Here is a 22635-nt window from a genome sequence, read left to right on the forward strand (position 1 = left end):
CCTTACTCGACCGAGTAAGCCATATTTGGCCGAGTATAGGCTTAGGAAAATCGTAGTATTACAGTCTTTCCTCCTTAAAAAGAACTTCGTCCCCGAAGTTCACACTATACACATAAAACAAGACCAACAAAACCCACAAAACTCCCACCATACAAGACAGAACACCCAACAAGACACCCAACACTAGCTAAACTAACACAAAACATCACTAACCCGACTCAACTAACTCAAAAACAACCATGCGACCATCTCCTACCCCCCTAAAAAGACAATGGTTACGTCCCCGTAACCAAACATACCTGATAAAAAAGGGTGGGAAAACGCTCTCGCATTGCCTCCTCGGGTTCCCATGTGGCCTCCTCCACATTATTATTAGACCAAAGCACCTTGAGTAAAACGCTCTCACCATTCCTTGTCTTGCGCACTTTGCGGTCCAAGATCTCTTTAGGAACCTCGGCATAAGATAAGGACTCATCAAGTTCGATGTTCACAACCTCAAGCACATGTGATGGGTTACTTACATACTTCCGGAGCTGTGAAACATGGAACACGTTGTGGACTCGATCCAAAGCTGGTGGTAAAGCTAACCGGTAAGCCACTTCACCTACACGGTCCAAAATCTCATATGAACCGATAAACTTATGGCTTAACTTACCCTTCTTTTCAAACCTCATCACTCCTCGCATCGGTGACACTTTCAAAAGGACTTTGTCACCCACTGCGAACTCGATGTCCCTGCGGTGCAAATCGGCATAACTCTTCTGGCGATCTTGAGCCGCTTTCATCTTTTGACGAATTAGCCGAACTTGTTCAACCATAAAGATCGACTCCCACTTTCACCCAGATACCTCAATAGACTGAATTTTACCCTGTGGTCTCCGCTGCTCACCCTTGACCCTCTGGCATGTCAAACATCTAGCCACAAACTCATCCACATCCCTCTTCATATTAGGCCACCAAAAACTTTTCTTGAGGTCTTTATAAAGCTTGTCACCTCCTGGGTGAACCGAATAAGGAGTACAATGAGCCTCTGTCATGATTACTCTCCTCAAGTCTACATCATCTGGAACACACCATCTCCCATCAAAACGAACACTCCCATCTGAGTGGATAGAAAACCTGGAAACTGTGCCACCCTCCACTCTAGACTTCCATTCTTGGATCTTAGGATCAAGCTCTTGTTTTCTTTTGATATCCTCATACAAAGCTGGCTCGATCGTCAAGTCCCCGATGGTATCCCCTTTCCGAATCATATGAATCCCCATCTTGGACATCTCATCCCTCATCTTCAGCAAAGACATAGCTGTACACAACGAATGAACACTCTTCCTACTCAAAGCATCTGCAACAACATTAGCCTTACCCTCGTGTTAGATGATCTCCATGTCATAGTCCCCGATAAGCTCCATTCACCGTCTCTGTCGCATGTTAAGCTCTTCTGAGTGTAAATATATCTCAGACTGTTATGATCTGAAAACACCTTAAAAGTTTCCCCATAGAGGTAATGTCTCCAAATCTTAAAAGCAAAAACAACTGCACCCAGTTCCAAATCATGAGTATGATAGTTCTCCTCATATGGCTTCAGCTGTCTTGACGCATAAGTTATAACCTTCCCATTTTGCATCAGAACACAACCCAACCCATTCTTAGAAGCATCGGTATATATTTCAAAGTTCTCACAACCCTCTGGTAAAGCTAGGATAGGAGCTGTGGTTAAACGCTCCTTTAAGGTCTGAAATGCCGTCTCACAGCTCTTATCCCATCGAAAACTGGTCTCTTTCCTCATCAAAGCTGTCATAGGTCAAGCTATCGTAGAAACATCCTTCAAGAACCTCCTGTAATACCCGGCTAGACCCAAGAAACTCCGAATCTCAGCAACATTCTTCGGTGATTCCCATTTTGTCACTGCCTCAATTTTGCTAGGATCCACCGACACTCCCTTTTTAGATATCACATGCCCTAGAAAAGTCATTTCCTCTAACTAGAACTCTCACTTAGATAGCTTGGCATAAAGTTGATTACCTCGCAAAGTCTGCAAAACTAGCCTCAAGTGCTCCTCATGCTCTTCCTTAGTCTTATGGTAGACTAAGATGTCATCAATGAAGACAACCACAAACTTGTCCAAGAACGGACTGAAGACCCGGTTCATCAGATCCATGAAAGCTGCTGGTGCATTCGTAAAACCAAAAGGCATCACTACATACTCATAGTGACCATAACGAGTTCGGAAAGCCGTCTTAGGAACATCCTCCTCTGCTATCCTCAACTGGTGATAACCTGGCCTCAAATCGATCTTAGAGAACACTCCTGTGCCACTCAACTGGTAAAAAAGATCATCAATCCTTGGCAAATGATACTTGTTCTTTACAGTGACACGATTCAGCTCCCTGTAGTCAATGCATAACCTCATGCTTCTATCTTTCTTCTTCACAAACAAAACTGGTGCTCCCCAAGGTAACACACTAGGCCGGATATACGCCTTGTCTAGCAGATCATGTAACTGTTTCTTCAACTCTTCCAGTTCTTTAGGTGCCATACGGTATGGTGCTTTAGATATAGGACATGTTCCCGGTTTAAGCTCCACACTGAAGTCGATATCTCTCTTAGGTGGTAACCCCGGTATCTCTTCTGGAAAGACATCATTAAACTCTCCCACCACATGTATCTCAGATGCTGTCAGCTGTTCAGCACGCTGATCTCTTACTTGGCAAATAATCAAGGGACACTTCTTCCTCAAACATGACTTTAAGATCATTACCGCGATGAACTTACACTTAGGCCTCACAACAAATCTCTTATAAGACACCCTTATACCCTTAGGACCCTTTAAAGACACTTTCTTTTGTCGGCAATCTATCTTAGCATCATACTTACCCAACCAATCCATCCCGACGATGACCTCGAACCCATCCATAGGAAACTCTAGCAAGTTGACCGGTAAATCTACCCCTCCAACTAATGTAGACACATCCCTATACAACTTGACACAAGACACCGACTCCCCGGAAGGTATAAACACACTATCCTTTACAAACTCAAACTCCCCCAAACCCATAGACAAAGCATGGCCTCTAGACACAAAAGAGTGTGTTGCCCCAGAGTCAAACAAAACAAAAGACGGTGTATTATGAACAAGAAAGGTACCGGTAACTACATGAGCATCATTCTCAGCTTCCTGCTTATCCATCATAAAGAGCTTCCCGCTGCTTTTCTGGCCTCCACCCTGGACTGAGGCGTCAGAAGTACTTGGCTTAGCTGCCGAGTTCTGAGTCACACTATTGTTTGGGCGCTAATAAGATCCTCCACTATTGCGGTTGAAACCGCCATTATTGTTCTGCCCTCCACGGTTACCCCATGACTCAGATGGCCTGTTACTGGCAAAACTCTGACTCGGACCCTGTGAGAAACTTCCCTGATAAGCCCCCGACGTTCCTCCAACTCTGGCACTGGTACATTCGTACTTCTTGTGGCCTATTCCTCCACAGTTGAAGCAAGAGAGGTTGGAGTTGTCACTAACAATCCGACCTCCACCTCTTCCCCAAGCTCGAGATCCCCCAAAAAACCCATATCCTCCCGAAAAGGCTCTAGACTGACCAAAATTGCCTTTCTTGTGGCTCGACTGATTGCCACTCTAACTTTTTGCTTTCCTCTTTTCATTGGTGGCCCTCTCCGTAGCCTCTTTGGATAAATCCACTAACCTCTCAGCTTGCCCGGCCCTTAAGTACACATCCTTCAGATCGGTGATGACCTCGGCTGGTAACCTGTTCATGATCTTGGGTGACAACCCCCTTTCGAAATGAAGAGCTAAATCCCGCTGCCCCAGCTGCATGTCCTCCGTATAACGTGACAACTCAAGGAACCGGTGGTAGTACTCCGTCACCGTCATGTCGTTAGTCATGGTGAAAGAATCAAACTCGGATCTCAACTTGTGACGGATATGTTCCGGCACAAATTGTTCTCTCATGGCGCTCTTCAAACGCGACCACGGTATAGCACCGTCCCCCCCCCCTCCCTGTATAAAGCTCGAGCATCCTCCTTCATGTTCTGCCACCACACTGCAGCCTCACCCCTCAGATAGTACACCGCCTGCTCAACAGCTAACTCCGGTGGACACTTAACAACCTCTAGGAGACTCTCCATCTCACAGTGCCAGTTATCAAGTAGCTTAGGTTCCCCAATGCCCTCGTAAGTAGGTGGGTTGAAGCGGGCGATGATAGTGCTCAGGTGGGTAGCATCCACCGGTTTCGCCGCCCCTTTACCCAAATTCTTAAGGGCCTCAAGGAGTGCATCCTGATGCTCGATCATACGGGCTACCTAATCTAATACCACTTTGTAACACACCCACATAAGGTACCTTGTCAAGGACCACCCTAGCATGAGAGACTGTTACCATCTCCGTTGCCCGAGGTTAGTATATCAAAGTTAATAATCCAAACACAATTATTAAAGTATAAATGAATAAAGTTTACATTTTCTCCAAAACCAAAACCAAAGTACAACTGTGAAAGTCCAATAACTAGAAATGAAAGCTAAGTCTCTTGACGGCGGAAGCTAGACTCGAGTTGTGACTCCCAATAGCTAAAGAACTCCATCACCTGTCACAATCTGCTCACCATCCCCGAATGGATCACCACAAATTTTATAAACAACAACGGGGTCAGTTACTGTATAACAAAAATAAGACAAGTACAAAAGATAAACACTGATCATCAACCATCTCCAACTCCCAATCATAGCAAGCAACGGTGGGGGACCGCAACCACACCTACCAAGGTCCCGTTCATCAACGAGCAATAATCCCTGTCCCTTAATGTGCACATCCCCTCTCGTGATGGGTTCCCCGGAGGGCGAACTAGGGTGTGAAGCCACTTCCGCAAGTGACTCCACCACAATCATCACAATACCAAAACCAACATCATACCATCACCAACACCAACACCAACCATAGATGATCACAATATAAATCACACAACAGTTACCACATAAATCTTAATTCAATTAAATAGTAAAACTGAGTAGGAAACCCTACCTTAGCACAACTGCAAGAGACACAAGCAATGCAATCTAGAACGGCTCCTCTACGAAGTCCTCACCTAACAACAATCACATAAACTCCAATTACCATATGCAAAACCCCTTTCCCCAATTCACAATTTAAGCCAAACCCTAAAAGATTAATCAAGGAACTAAGGAAATCAAGGACTTACCGACACCGACGATAAGATGAGAGATGAAGAAACTTGCTAACAATCACACACACTAAGGAGAGATTTGGAGAGGATTAGAGCGTCGTTGAAATGTTTAGGTTTTGTAAAATATAATTAGAAACTGATTAACGCGTTTTATATAACTCTAATCATCTCTAAATCAAACCGTGAAATTAACACCAGTCAGACCGGATACTCGGTCGAGTATAGAGTATACTCGACCGAGTACGCTCTACTCGGTCGGGTATTCCACATACTCGGCCGAGTATTCCTGGGCAGTAAACTGTCCATAATACACGACACCCCTTACTCGGTCGAGTAAGCGATATTAGGCCGAGTATAGGCTTAGGAAAACCGTAGTATTACAGCTACCTTTTTTTTGCAGCATTCCTAATTCAGATTTTATTTTTAAATTATTATAAGGTCTTATGTTACTAAACAAATTTAAACAGTATAAAAACTAGTTTAGATCTCGCGTAATGAATGCGCAGTATTTTTAGAGTTTTTATTTTAGAAAAAAAAAAAATTGAACTATAAAACTAATCAAAAAATTGAGTAATGTCATGAAATGTATTTATTTTTAAACAGAATTAATGAAATTTTTATATCCTTTATTAGCATACCTTTTAGTTACGATTTAGCATACAAATAACGACTTTTTTATCACAAAAATATTAGAGACAAATTTTAAATAAGGGATTATATCAAAATAGGAAAGTAAATAAGAGATTTTATCAAAATAGAAAATGTGCTTTAGGCGGGAAAACTTGAAGCTTTTCCTATCCTTTTAGTATACTAGTATGGGTGCCCGGCTTCGCCCGGGCTACCTGTATTTGCATTAAAATATATTTTCAATTATCTTAAATTATTTTAAAGTTGCATAACTCAAAAATATTATTAATATATTTTTCTATGATACGGAGTATATCTTAAAATTACCGTGAAATAAATTATGAGACAAATTCACTGCTCCCTCTATTAATATTTTACTTAAATCGATTGTTTAGCTAATTTTTCATATGTACTTCCTTTTGTTTTTAGAATTGTTACTTTTATTACATTCGTTATTATTACTTTTACTTTCACTACACCCGCCGTAAATATTGTTACCTGATTATTGTTACTTTCACTACTTGTACATTAATATTGATAATTTCACTACTCCTGTTGTTACTTCTGGTATTTTCACTACTCCCGCTCGACTATTCAAATGAGTGATTACTATCATATTCCTATATCCAATGTTCCTACAATTCTTTTAACTATTAACAAAATTAATTTTACTCTTTAAGTATCCAATGAGTAATTACTATATCCAATTAAAGTTGCTTTTATTACTCTCACTACTCGAAATAAATATATTACATATATGCATTAAATTAATTAAGTCGAAATAATTATGGAATATTATATTTTTGAAATCTAGCTTGATTTATTTACTTTTTAATAGTTTCCAAAATATAATATACTTATATTATACTCCCTCCTATTCTCTATTTTCTTCCCTATTTCCTAAAACGGATTATTCAGGTTTTCTTCCCCTTTCCTTTTTTGGAAACTTTTAATCTTATTTTATTCATTCCTCTCTCCTATCACCAAACCCCACCCAACTCACAATTCCTTATTTAATTCCTAATTATTCATTCCTCTCTCTTATCATCAAACCCCACCCAACTCACAATTCCTTATTTTATTCATTCCTCTCTCATATCACCAAACCCCACCCAACCCACAATTCATACTTTATTCAATTCCTTAAATATTGTGCCTCATCCAAAGGGGAAGAAAAAGAAGAATAGGAGGGAGTATTTTTTTATGTTAAAATAATTAACATCTTTATACTAATTAATATCATAAGTGATAAGTATATTATATTTTTGAAATCTAGCTTGATTTATTTACTTTTTAATAGTTTCCAAAATATAATATACTTATATTATATTTGTTTATGTTAAAATAATTAACATCTTTATACTAATTAATATCATAAGTGGGGCATGTTTATTTTAAGGAAAATTACCATATTCTGTGTTCTCTAAATTTATATTTCAACCAAAACTATATAATATTTACATTGATGTCCCTTGTTTAGGTCAATTGCACAGCTATTGATTTAAAACTATATAGCATAATTAATTTGTATAAATTTATTTAATTACACTGAACTCCCTTTGGTTTCTGCAATTAATATATATTATTGATAGGGGATGGATGCTAAAAAAAAATTAATTAAGGACCATCTCAACATAGGACTAAAATAATTGAGATTATTAATGGTTTTTAACCTATGCCTACTAAGCATAAGATAAGAAATCAAAATAGGAAAGAATTTAATGCTAATTTTATGAAAAATTGCAATATCCATCATTTTTACTTCTCTTCACAAGAAACACATTTAATTCTTTTCTATTTTGATTTATCATATGCCTAGTGGGAGTGAGTTAGAAAAACCCGATTATTAAACCCAATTGAGTATTACGTAGTACTGGATTTTTGGCTTTTAGGACAATCATCCTCTTCTTTTTAGGTTAATTATTCCCGTGCAACCTAAAAAGGCAAATCAAGAGATGAAAATAATTGAGATTTGAGTGAAAAGTAAACGAATTCTTAATTACACATTAATACGATTGTGTGTATTGTCCCCTTTTGTCGGTATAACAAACATCACAAATTCATAATGACTTTAAAATTCGTTAAGCGTCGTCTATCTCCTACTTTATGTCCATATTCCATTGTCCATACAGTGTGTACATATCCATGAGATTTGTCGGTAACCATTTAAAGAATAGATGTAGTATGATTTATGAAAAATTATAAATTACCATCTATTATAGTCAATATTTTTCAAAATATTACATACTAGTTGAAAAGCCCGTGCGATGCACAGAGCTTTCATTAGGATTATTTGTAAAAATATATTCTTAAGTTGATAGAAAAGTCCTACTATGTTGTCATTGATGGAAAAAAAATCGTGATTGGTATAGATGATAACCGATGAATTATTAGTGCTTTTAGCATAAAATTTTTGTCATCAATTATTATAACATCAAGTGACATAGTTTAAGAGGTCGTTTGGTTCACAACCAGAATTGGAGTTCCAAGGAAGTATCAATTCACATGTTTTTGCAATTCAGATGAAATTGAGGAAATTTGTTTGGTTGGAATGTGCGAAGTGAATTCCATAGGAATTACCACTTACCTAGAGGGGGCTAGGTGAGCAACTTCCTCAATGATGGAGGAATTAGAGTTCCTATGGAACTTTAATTCATGGGATTTTGGGTAAGCAAACAACCCACTTATTTTGCAAATCACATTTAGAAGGGGTAACCAAAAACCCCTAAGTATGTCACTAGCTTTTCTATTGTTACAGGTACAACCAATTTTTAATTAAATACAAAACGCTTTCTTTATAAACATGGTGGAGCTCACCAATATGAACCCTTAATAACGGAGACATATCTTTATGAGTTTTGCAAATTATGTTACAACTACGTAAAACTGAATGATGTTACAACAAACAGCAGGTATCATAATTATATATATTTAGTGCGTTGAAAGAAAATGTTAGATCTCTTATAACATAATTTTACCTTGGCTATTTACAATTAAGAGTATTTGCTCCTTATATACATCTCGCAATATCTCTGATTCTGTTACATAGAATGCACGGGCACCTAGTAGTATTATCTGTGACAACATCAGTTGGTAGTTTATGTCATTTTTTAAAATAGTTGGGTTACCAAGTTAGTATAATAATGTCAGTTAGTAGTATATATTTTTTATTGCACCGCAGAAAACGTTGTTTTACGTTACCATGGCCTGGTAATAGAAAACTATTAAATTTAACACAAAGTCAAATTATGCTAACAATGAAAGCAAACAAAATTTTCAGCAGTTGGTTTAGATGAGAACAGATTAATCATGAGTTCCTATAACAAAAAAGTAACGAAAGCGTTGTGGCATTTGGTATTTAACTATATCAGTTGTATACTAACATTCAGAGATATATTTGAATTATAGAGTTACCGTTCTTATTGTCTTAGCACCATCTATTTTTTATCGAAATAGTCTTTGACTACTTATCCTTAAAAACTCCATGCAAAATATATAATACGACATCTTAATTTGGTAAATTATGAAAACTTCTTTGTAAACAATGTCCTTCTTGTGGCCTTGATACATTTGGTCTATATCATCGATGTAGAACCTTAATCTCTCGGATAACGCTGTTCTTAAAATTATATAAAGCTGGCCATTAATAAAAATTGGTTTCGGCAGGTAAATTTCAACATGATTTAGTGACTGTCCCTAACTCTTGTTTATTCCGACACAAAATTAACGGGTTTGGGTTGACATTTAACGACACATTTATGTAAGTTTGTCGACAAGGACATGACACGAGATTGAATTGGGTAAGTTTGGGTTGAGCACTCTACACACGAACCCACACGAATAACCTATTTACTAAATTAATCCCAAATTTTCTTGATCCTCACATAAATATACACTTTCCAAATATGACATGACATGACACGACACGAAAACACGACACAAAATTAACGGGTTAGGGTTGAGGTTTGATGACATATAAATGTAACTGGATCGACACGAACACGACACGAGATTTAATTGGGTTGGGTTTGGGTTAAAGAGTTCGTGATCCGTTTAAATGTGACACCTTAACCCGACACGACCTGATCTATTTGTCACGTCTACGTAGCATGGGCTCAACGTATATTGTCTCTGCTTAAAAACGAAAAGAATCTTTGTATCTGAGGAAGTCATTACTATCCTCGGGTTCAGTACATTTTGCCGACTTTGGAACCCATAAGTATCTTCCCTTCTACTATGAATTTTCCAGGGCGATGGATAATAAGACAGGTCCCGTTAGATAATTCTCTTACGGAGTTAATGTTCCTCTACAACGTAACCGGCATACCACACTTGGTAGAACATACTATTATGAGTTATATTAAAAAAATTCATCATGTATACTCTCTCCCCTTCTTAAACTCTTCCGCCTTGCTTCTTAGAGGTCAAACTTTTATAACTTTGACCATTAATATATCGAAAATTATGAGCAAACTTCCGCATTAACAATTGTGTAGAAGAAATACGGAAGATCATTGCGAAAAGGATGCAATACATTTAGTGTGAAATTCCTAAAAGATAATGAATCGTACTCCAAAAGTCTACACCAACTAAAATACCGACAAAATCTCGCATAATGAAAACAAAAGCGACGCCTAAAAGTAAGGATGTCAAATGGGGGATAAGAGATGACGAATGTAGGCCTTCTCATACCCGTATTTAATAGAAAAATTACATGCCCCTACTTGTCGCAAGTAAAAATTTTTAAAACCATAACCGCTTCAACTTTGGGAGATCTTAAAATAGTTTCGTTCCATTTAAATGTCATATACTCGTCTATTCTATAACTTTCTCAAATAATTCTGATATTATTTTCCCCATATATAACACCCATGGTTGGAACGATTTAAAATTCAGTTTGAGTCTAAAACTTTATTTATATTCGCTACATCCAAGACAAATGCGATATAGTTGGGCACTTGTGATAGATTTTCCTTTTTTATCAAATTAATTTGCTTTTTTCTTATTGTAGAGTTAACAATAATTTTTATTCTTAGGTAGAAAGCGAACATTTATTTTGAACCAATTACTTATTTATTCTGTTCCTCGTGATTTTGGAGTATATATGTACCTTGTGTTACAATGCCTAATTGCTAATATTTATTCCGAACCAATAGCTATAATGGAGATTATAAAATTAAAAATTGAACTTGAGATCAACTACTAACAATAGGGTCAAAATAAGTAAACATTGGCAAAAAAACATCAAGAAGTAATTTAAATATGAGGAAGGTCGGGAGATCATGAGGGTTTATTTCAAAGAAATTGAAATTAGCTTTTGAACAAAATTTCATTTATCTTTATTTTTTTTTTTGTAAATATTTGATAGATAAATTATTTACCAAAATAAGAGTAGCATGTGAGAAATAAGTTACCTGTTTTTTTTTATTCATGCATTTTATAATATTAAATATAGAGAAATTATTATGTCCTTTTATATCATTTTACCTAAAAAAGAGCTACCTTTTAGTTAGTTTGCCAAACATTTTTGGCTTAATCAATAAAATTATCATCTCTTAATTTTAGTTACCTTTTAAGCTACAATTTTAGGTTTCAGTTAACTTTTCAGTTAGTATGACAAAGTAAATTTAAGATATAGTATAGTTATATTTTACCCCTTTTGAAATCCACATTTTAAAAATTACTCCCTTTTGAATTTTTTTGCTAAAATTACTCCCTTAAGTTGCATTTTTCCCTAAAATTACTTCAAAACTTTAATTTAAGTGACTTATTTTCTCTGTTTTTGAACTCTCCCTCCATTTGTCTACATAGTTATATCTTTCAAAGTATAAATTGGCTAAGGCACAAACGGAATAAGTTCAAAAATTGGAGTTTTGAAGTAATTTAGAAAAACATGCAACTTGGGAGTAATTTTAGCAAATATTTCAAAAGGGAGTAATTTTAAAAATGTGAATTTCAAAAGGGAGTAAAATCTAATTAACTCGATATAGTATATGAATAATGTTTATATATTTATATTATATTTAATATGACATATAATTAGTTACATTGTGTATTTTGAGTATCACCTACTTATATTTAAATAATCTTATTAAAATAAATTTAATCTACTTTTATTAGGACAACTTTATTAAAATGTTAAGAAATCTACTTTTATTAGGATAATTTTATTAATTTTTTTTCTAAATCTACTCTTGTTAGGAATTCTAAAAACGTTGGCCTCTCTAATATCGCTCGAAAAGTTTCTGCTTTATATATATGTATTGATTATACTTTTTTATTCAAAATACTACCTACAAAGTTACAACTTTTCGCAAATTACTACCTAATAAGCTTAATTAGGTCTTAATTAAGGTAAAATTATCAAAAACTCATTAATTAATATGCTACACCCATTTTGCCCTCTTTAAACACTCATTCCTCTTCATCTTCTTCACTTCTTTTAGCACCACCCGAAATCAACCCCCACAACCACCACCAATAGTATCACGTCTACCGAGTCCCACTATCTTCAATATTCACCAAACATCTAACATCATCTCCCACCTAACCACACCTTAATAATCTCGCAACACCCTACACTGTATCAACCACCATAGCGCCAACTCAAGTCCCACCGTTACCTTACAACTACCCCATATAAACCACCATCACCACACCCAAAGCCCCAACTAGTGAAAATCCTAAATCTAAGAAGTAAGATCCCTGGAGGTGCGACGACACCCTAAGGTAGTGTCGTAGTGATATGGGCAACAAGTGGGAATGACAGCCGTGGAGGGTTTACGGTGGTTTCTGAACGTGGTGACAGTTGACAATGGTGGTGTGTGGAGGAAGAGGATGCAAAAGAAAGGATTGATTAGAGAGGGGTAGTATTAGTAAGGGTATAATGGTAGTTCATTTAGGATTAAATTAAAAGAGGGGGAAAACAACATATTGGCCCCAAATATGCTGTTTCAATATGAAATAGTCCGAATATTTTACGTATTTTCTATGAACTTTAATTTTATAATTGATATTTTTATTGACTTTCGTAAGAGAAATAAAACTTGTGACTACTTTTATAAGTTAGAAAACAAGTCTTTTAATAATTTTGATTGAAGATATTTTATGGTAACCACATCTTTTGCTAAACCCTTACTTATCCCGTAATTGACTTAACTACAAATTTGGGTATAAGGCTATGTTTGGTAAAACGAACTGAAAAGGTAACTGAAACCCGAAAAGGTACCTGGAAACTGAAAAGCTAACTGAAATCTGAAAAGGTTGCTGATAAGGTAACTGAAAATTAGGAGCTGATAAGGTGACTGATTATATAAAAAATTGTTTGGCAAACTAACTGAAAAGGTAGTTTATTTTGGTAAAATAACGTAAAAGGATATAATAATTATTTAATATATTATAAATTGAAAGGGCAAAAACATAATATTACCAAGAATCAGGTACCTGAAATGTGAAATGCTACTCTAGGTAGCATTTTATTTCAGGTAGCTTATTTGGGCAAAAAAACTACTTGCCAAACACATCCATAAAAATAAGCTACCTGAAACTTTCATAAAAAAAGCTAGTTCAATCAAAACAGGTATCTGAAATGTCTTGCCAACCGGAGCCTAAGTGTAGAAACCCTTTTTCAATTGTCTTCTTTCCAATATCAATTTCACTCCGGCGGCAGACCCTTTCCTCATTAATTTTTCTTACAAACTCAATCACTTTATTTATTCAACCGGGATTATCATCACCTATATATACCATTGCTATAATTATGTTGTATCGTGTTTTAAGCCATCGTCATGGCTTTAGTTTAGCGTTTTTCTTCAAGTCCTTAGTTTTGCACTTTTGAGCGATGATTTGTTTGTGGCGCAAATTTAGACGTTACCGATCCTAATATTATTATTATTGTTCGAGGTTGTGTGAATAAGGCGCTAATTGTTATTAATTTATTACTATTTTATGTGCACTGAAATTTTATTTGGGTTGGATTACTATTGATTGTTACTTTATACATATAGCTAATACTTTGTATAAGTTTATTTTATTATTGGTGAGATGGGGAATCGAGGAGCTTGTTAGTACAAGATTTGATTTCGGGGTTAATCGAATATTTGGTTGTTATACTAATGAAAGTGAACGGGTTTGACGCATGGAGCAGTCGAAATAGAGTTAATAAGCGAGATATGCATGTTAGTGTGTTAGAGTTGTACTGATTAGAGATTGTGATTGGGTCATTAGTTAATTAGTGACAGTAAGGCTATGAATAAAAAGAGAAGTACGGGGTAATTTACTTTGGGAATTGGTTGGTATTGTTATCAAATTGTCTTGTCCTTTGACCTCGGTAGGTGGGTGAGTAGCTTAGAGTTTTACTCTAAGTGTTGAGCATGGTTCATTATTGGACCTTTGACAATATCGATAATGAAATTGAGATGGTAATTGGTTACTGGTATTGAGTTATGAGTTATGGGGCCGTTGAGCCGAGTTATTTTTATGGTCCAGTGCGACCATGGTTATTGAGTTGAGTTTGAAATCGATAATGAGATTGAAGTATTGTTTCGCGGTTTTATCCGCCAATTCACTCACCCCTTGTCCTTGTCTTAGGTTCGACGATGAGAATACGATATCTGGTTACCTTGGAGTATTATATTATGAGACAGAGTAATGAGAGACGGAGTAATGAATGACTAGGTTAAATATTAGGAAGAGGGAGTGTGGAAATATTATGGAGTAAGTTTGAGATTGTGATGAGTTAGCGGGGAATGTTTTTATTATTCTCTCTGTTTATTTTTATTTTTTACGTGTTCTTGTTTCCACGCCATGACCAAAATTAAGCTGCTTATATTGAGGTATTATCTGTTACTCAGCTTTCCGGCTGACGTGTTATCTCCCTTTCGGGCTACTCGTCATGGGGTAGTTCCTTTCTGTTTTCTGATTTTATTTTCAGGTTACTTCCGCTGCAGTTCAAAAGAATTCTATTTCAAGTGAAGATTTTATTTAAAGTTTTGTAAAAGTTTGTTTACATTTTGTATTATTTTATATTTTAAAGAATTTGTAATAAGAGACTTTGTATATTGATTATAATACCTCTCTATTTTAGCTCAGTATTGTATATAATTATAAGTTTTTAATTAGCCGAAAATGAAGAGTGTTACACAATATGCTGTTGATATAGAGTGATGTTGTCGGGTCACATCCAATCAAACACATTTATAATACTCAACAAACAACTTAGTTAGTGGTAAGTCAAGGTCGATCCATGGGACGGTGTGCTTTGGGTTCTAAGTCTATCTATCTCAATTTATGCTAGTGTCACAATTTGGTTGGGTTTGTAGTTGTGTCCTAGGCTAATAAACGCAATAAAGTAAAACAAGCAATAAAAGGAAGGATGTAAACAAATGATTAAAAGTGCTAGGATGTCATGGGGGCATGGGGAATTCATGGTGTTGATCATACAAACATGTTTACAATTATATGCAAGCAATTAGTGTTGTGGGGGAACCGAGTTGGTTTATGTCTTACGGTTCATAGGAAGAGTTGGGTCCCGGAGCCGAATCGATTAGATTGTACAACACCTACAAGTCGACTTACTTTCCTCCTATTCAACTTCTATGCATGGTCTAACAAGACTCGAGTTGGTTTATATCTTACAAGTCAAGTTGAGTAGATAAGAGATGGTTGTAAATGCAAGGATTCATAGGCTTAGCATTTCATCAAACATAACATGTGCATAAAGTTGACTTCACAACAAGCAAGCAATTTAATCATGTGAACATATTAGATTAAGCATGAATCAATCCCATGTTGGTTTCCCCTAATTACCCACTAATCCTAGCTAAGAGACTACTCACTCATTATCATGGGAAACATGTCATTAATGGTGTCAAACATCACAACAAGTATAAACATGATAATAGAATGAAGAAATGAACAATTAAGATTAAAGGGTAAAGAAATTATACCAAACTTGAGGTGATCCAAATAATAAAGCAAAGAATAATAGAAGAAACTTGATTGATTGATGAAGGGTTGTCAATCCTCCAATAATAACCCAATAATCTTCAATTACCCAAAAGTAACAAACTTGAATAATAAACTTGAACAATAATTAAGGAGAGATTAATGTGAGATTTGTGGAAAGATTAAAGAGTAATCTATTCTAATCTACTCCTAATCTAATCTAAGGAAGGATTTTTCTAGCTAAGAGAGCCCCCTTATTGATTACTACAAATGGGGTATTTATAGTAGAAATTAGGTGGATGCATTAGGGTTAACTAAGGGCTAAACTAGTAATTACACTTTTGAGATTTGAGCAGGGAGACGCCGGTATTTTTCGAAGGAAGGGCTTCTTTCTTTGAAGCTTGAAGAAGACGAAATTGTGCTGGGCTGGAATCCGGGCGTATTGGTGTCGGGACGGGCGGATTGTAGCAGGGGAAGACGGACGGGTTTGGGTGAAGACGCACGTCTTCTGTAGTTTGGGGACGGCCGGATTGTAGGGAAGCCGCACGGGTTGGAGTGCTATCTCGTTTTCTCTTCTATTCTTCCCTTTCCTTCACTTCCATTTTATTCTTGTGGGATTGGTCTTTAGTTCTCGCTTCCTTTTCATACTAGTCCATCAAATATCGTCAATAAGCTTCCAAGTATGCACGAAAGACGGGAATTTCCGCCTTATTATCTCCTTTTCTACAAAACATATGAAATGCGATAGAAAAGCAAATAGGAAGGTTTTGACGGATAAAATGGCCATGAAATGCTATAATAGTATGCAAAAGAGGCTCAATTAGGGGACTAAATGTGCGCAAATAATGTTCACATCAGCTGTTTACCAAACACTAAAATTAGCATATTGATTGGTCAAACATGCTAAAGCCCTTGAATATGCTAAAAACTGACCAATATGCCGTTTACAAAACACCCCCTTAGTCTCTCTTAAGATCGATATATTAGTCTCCATGACACTGCAGACTGACCTCATTCCTATTATTCCATTGCATATACCAAGCTGCAATAATTACAGCCGTGGTAATGTGCTTCCTCAGCTTGCTCCATTTTCGTTTAACAATCACCTCCAAATGATCAACTACACCAAGATGGGATCCTAAACTCCTGAAAAAGATGTACAGACTCTCCATAGCCAGTGCACAAATACAACATAAATCATCAGCAAATACATTAAATTTGAACACCAACTCTTTTAGCATCAGAGCTTGGTTAGAAATCAACTAGGCTATGAAAGAGTGTTTTTGCAGCAGGAGCTGACATACATGGCTCATCTGATAAAAGGCACAGCTCAGGGCAACGCAAATAAGGCTCAACCAGTGCTCAGGCAAGCTCATCCATTGCTCAAGTTACCAACAGATTCAAAAGGTCCAGCTATCAGTTGCAAATCTGGCCAGCTGATAGCAACCTTAATTCACTACAAGAAAACCTGAAACAGGCGACCGAAATTTGGCGACTGAAAGAAGTAGTCGCCAAATTGGCGACTGAAATTAGTCGCCAATCTGGCGACTGACTTTTTCAAAAAGGGAATCAAACGTGGCGACCGAAATTTTGGATTTGGCGACTGAATTATGGGTAGTCGCCAATTTGGCGACTGAAATTCAGTCGCCAAATTGACAATCAGTCGCCAAATTTTTTAGTAGAAACCAGGCTGTCATTTTTAAAAAGGGAATCTACGTGGCGACCGATTTTTTACATTTGGCGACTGAAATTAGGGTAGTCGCCAAATTTGGCGACTGAATTTCAGTCGCCAAATTTAAAAATTCAGTCGCCAATTTTTTAATACATTCAGCCCCTCTCTCCTACTTTACTCTTTGCGAAAAAAAAGGGGGACGAGCGATTTGGCGAAGCGACGACACCAACCAACAACACCACACAACCACCCTTCCACCGCCATTTCCACCGCCATTTCCACCGCCACATCCACCCTCTTTAATTAGGTTAGTTGTTTTTGTTTAATTTCAGTTTATTTAGTTTAATTTGTTAGATTAATTTATATTTAGTTTGATTAATTTGTTGTTAGTGAAAGATCATAGATCCATATTAGACTCTCTAATAAAATAAATTTATCTCATAAATTGTTGTTTATGTGATCTATGTAACATGCATGCTAATATGAAAGCATAAAAACAAGGTATAAGGAAAAACAATTTCCTTACATTGAATATGAGGTAAAATGGGCACAAATTAGTTCTCCTTACTAATTTGTTCTTGAGCTAAAATGATGTGGATGATCCTCCTTGAAAAACCTTCAAATAGAAAGTCTCCTCCAAGTAGCACTCAAGAACTACCCAACAATATTAATAAGTATGAACTAGTAACTTATTAATATGTGCCCTTGATAATAATACTAGTAATATTACTAACTATTCTTAGTAATAATTGTATACTAGAGAAATGTTGTAGAGAGATGGAAGAGGTTTTGTTCACATGCAAAATGAATGAATTGTGTAAGTAAGGTGGAGTGAACAAATGACCAAATATATGGAGTGTAGAATTGGGAAAGGAAGTGGCGGGTGGGTTGGTGCTCTAGTGGACAATTTTTGTTTTATATTTTTATCTTACATCACATGCAAAATGTAGTATAAGACATATATTATGGTAGTATACAAAATAAGGTAAAATGATTATGTGAGTAATCATCCATTACACTTATTTTACACGGTCCACATGACCATATACGGGTCCACGTTGGTTTTTATATTTGTCGCACAAATCCGTGTAATTTTCATTTTAAACATCGTATCATGTTTAAATGCTTCCATAATAAATTCGTCCAATTCACTCCGTAAATATACGTGTACCACTACACATATTATTTACGTACTAATATTAATCACATTAATCAATTAGTACAATTTTAGTAAATTAACAGCTAATTAACTAAAACCCGTTTCCCAAAACTTATTATTTAATTATCGCATAATTAAATAATAATCGCCGCTCTCGAGTTCGCAACTCGAAATCTCTCTAATAATAATCGACTAACCTCTTAGTCTATAAATCAAGGGACTAAATGAATTGTATCTCATACAATTAATTAGTTATCAATTGGGGTTCGTTCCTTTAGGTGTGACCGAAAGGGGTCAGTTGATCACCGCCGTCTCACGACAATAACGTCAAACTCTAGTCAGCCAACCGTTATCGATTTACGTTAATCAACTGACGAGGATCAAATAATTAAATATCTGATGATACTCTATTAATGAGATTTATTATGTTAACGCACTATTGTGGAGGACACTAACTCCAACAATCTCCCACTTGTCCGACACAAGGTGTGCGCTACCAATTCTCTTGTCCGTTTTAATCTCCCACTCAATGCAAGGTGTCTTTCAGGTCGCACTTGCACATGAACACATCGCGAGTGGTTTTCTCGATCGGGAGTGTGACTACCTGACCGGAAAAATCTCTCACAGATTACTTCCGAGCGTGGCCACGCATTTGTAGTCATTAACTCCTCGAGTGGCCTTGAGATATAGTTACCCAACGTGGGTGGACAATTTCTGTATGCCCTATCTATCCTATTGCACAATACAGCTCACCATGACCTAGTAAATGCCCTTTTGGCCTCCTTTCATGGCACGACCTAGAACAAAAACCAAAGTCACTCGGAAACTGCACCTGCTCAGATAATAGTCTCCAGTCAAAAGAATCGACTCATTAGAACATCTTAGAGATCCCCGCCACGACCAGGCGTCTATAATAGAACTTAGGGACTCTCTGAATGGTCACTGTCCGGCAAAGTGTCACACACTCTGCCTATGTAATCGACCAGTCATCACATATGACCTTATGGTGTTGAACAACCATCAATCGACTCACAATTTAGTCACTCCGAGACGTCACCTCATTAAGTGACTAGGGACAAAATACAATGTTCATCTTATTCACTTGAATAGTGTTCAACATTGTCTCCACAACTTATTCAGATAAACAAGGTATTAAAATTTAGTCACACTAAATAAAAATTCATAAAAGAATTAATACGAAAACAATGAATGTGATTATCATATATATATATATATAATAAAAGATACACTATCCAATTATTACATATCCATAATCTAAAGAAAATCTGGTACTCGTCTCAATCCCATAGAGACGATATGACCATCATGCTTGGCCTTTGATAAAGGCTTGGTTAAAGGATCAGCAATGTTGTCATCTGTCCCAACCTTACAAATGTCAATTTCCTTCCTTTCCACATAATCTCTAATTACATGGTATTTCCTTTCAATGTGTCTAGATTTGTTACTAGACTTAGGCTCTTTGGCTTGAAAAATAGCTCAACTGTTATCACAATATAGAGTGATAGGATCTTTGGCGGAATGGACTACTCCTAGCCCCTCCATGAATTGCCTAATCCAAACAAACTTCCTTCGACCTCGAGACGCCGCAAGGTACTCACCTCTGTTGTAGAATCCGCAGAACACTTTGCTTGAAGCTCTTCCAAAGAAACAGCTCCTCCATTTAGCATAAACACGTAGCCGGATTGGGATTTCATGTCATCCCGATCGGTTTGGAAACTTGCGTCCGTGTAACCTCTTACACACAACTCAGTTTCTCCTCCAAACACTAAGAACGAATCCTTAGTTCTTCTCAAGTACTTAAGGATGTTCTTTACGGCTATCCAGTGACTCTCACCAGGCTTGGCTTGATACCGACTTGTCATGCTCAAGGCATACGCAACGTCGGGACGAGTGCAAATCATAGCATACATGATAGACCCAACAGCGGAAGCATAAGGGACGGTCTTCATGTGTTCAATTTCCTTAGGGTTAGAGGGAGACTGTGACTTGCTCAAAGTAATCCCTTGGCCCGTAGGTAGAAATCCTCTCTTGGAGTCTTTCATATTGAATCGGTCAAGAACTTTGTCAATATAAGCTTCTTGACTCAATGCTAGTATCCTCTTGGACCTATCCCTATAGATCCGGATACCTAAGATTCGTTGTGCCTCTCCCAAGTCCTGCATTTGGAAGTGTTTCCCTAGCCACTCCTTAACGGAAGTGAGCGATGGAATATCATTCCCAATGAGCAATATGTCATCCACATATAGGACAAGGAATACAACCTTACTCCCACTAAACTTCATGTATAAACACGGTTCTTCCACACTTCTAGTGAAACCGTATTGTTTAATGACATGATCAAAGCGATGATTCCAACTCCTAGATGCTTGCTTAAGACCATAAATGGACTTCTTGAGCTTACACACCTTCTTAGGGTTAGATGTATCCACAAAACCTTCGGGTTGTATCATGTACACCTCTTCTTCTAGAATCCCATTCAAGAAGGCGGTTGTGACATCCATTTGCCAAATCTCATAATCATGAAATGCGGCAACCGCTAAGATTATCCTAATGGACCTTAGCATAGCGACTGGAGCGAAGGTTTCATCATAGTGTAAACCATGAACTTGGGTGAAACCTTTTGCCACCAATCTAGCTTTGTAAACATCCACATGTTTATCCACGCCGAGTTTAATTTTGTATATCCATTTACACTGAAGAGGTCGCACTCCCTCAGATAAATCCACCAAGTCCCATACTTGGTTCTCGTACATGGAATCCATTTCGGACCGCATAGCTTCTAGCCAAAGCGTGGAGTCGGGACTAGACATGGCCGATTTGTAGGTAGTGGGTTCATTACTCTCAAGAAGTAACAAAACACCATCCTCTTCGATGTTACCAAGGTAGCGATCAGGTGGATTAGAAATCCTACTTGACTTTCTAGGAATAATTACCGTTTCAGAGGAAGAGGGAATGCTATCCTCCACGTTCTCCTCTACCTCATTCTCGGTTTGTGGCTCTCGAACTTCTTCAAGTTCAAATTTTCTCCCACTCTGTCTCCTAGAAATAAATTCCTTTTCTAGAAAGACAGCATCACGAGCCACAAACACTTTGTTCTCGTGTTTATTGTAGAAGTAATAGCCACGTGTTTCCCTTGGATATCCTACAAAAAGACATTTGTCAGACCTGGGTGCAAGCTTATTGTCAGACTTGATCTTAACGTACGCTTCGCAACCCCAAATACGCATGAATGACAAATGAGGGACTCTCCCTGTCCATATCTCATATGGAGTCTTATCGGCCGCTTTAGTCGGGCTTCGATTTAGTGAAAATACTGCAGACAAGAGTGCAAAACCCCAAAATGAACTAGGAAGCTCAGTTAGACTCATCATTGACCGAACCATATCAAGTAAAGTTCGGTTTCTCCTTTCGGCTACACCATTTAGTTGCGGTGTGCCAGGAGGAGTCCATTGTGATACTATACCACAATCTTTTAGGTGTGAATCAAATTCAATATTTAGATACTCACCATCACGGTCAGACCGTAGAGTCTTTATCTTTTTATCCAATTGGTTCTCTACTTCTTTTTGAAACTCTTTGAACTTGTCAAAGGCTTCACTTTTGTTCTTCATTAAGTAGACATACCCATATCTACTTAAGTCATCAGTAAAAGTAATGAAGTAGTGAAAACCTCCTCTAGCGGTGATGGTTAATGGTCCACACACATCCGTGTGTATGAGAGCCAAAACCTCACTAGCTCGTGTCCCTTTTCCCGCAAAAGGTGCACGAGTCATCTTGCCTAAAAGGCAAGACTCGCATGTACCATAAGATTCAAAACCAAATGGTTTGAGCACTTTTGATGAAGCAAGTCTCTTAATGCGTCTTTCGTTTATGTGTCCTAAACGACAATGCCAAAGGTAGGATTCGTTTGGATCACCCTTTTTGAGCTTTTTAGTTTCCATATGATAAACGTCATTAACATCATTTAAAACATAAATGCCTCCAATTGAAATGGCCTTGCCATAAACCACATTATTTAA

The 22635-nt window shown here is 37.1% G+C and overlaps 1 long non-coding RNA gene across 1 annotated transcript; it reads right to left on the reverse strand.

Moving 5' to 3' along the window:
• Positions 1–15806: 15806 nt before the first annotated feature.
• Positions 15807–18685, reverse strand: LOC141611972 (uncharacterized). The gene is made up of 2 exons (XR_012528930.1): positions 16775–18685; positions 15807–16487 (listed from the first exon to the last, which is right to left on the reverse strand). It is a non-coding gene; the product is annotated as an uncharacterized LOC141611972 (long non-coding RNA).
• Between the last annotated feature and the right edge of the window lie 3950 nt (positions 18686–22635).

Source organism: Silene latifolia, chromosome 11 (genome assembly GCF_048544455.1).
Source record: "Silene latifolia isolate original U9 population chromosome 11, ASM4854445v1, whole genome shotgun sequence".
NCBI classification, from domain to species: domain Eukaryota; kingdom Viridiplantae; phylum Streptophyta; class Magnoliopsida; order Caryophyllales; family Caryophyllaceae; genus Silene; species Silene latifolia.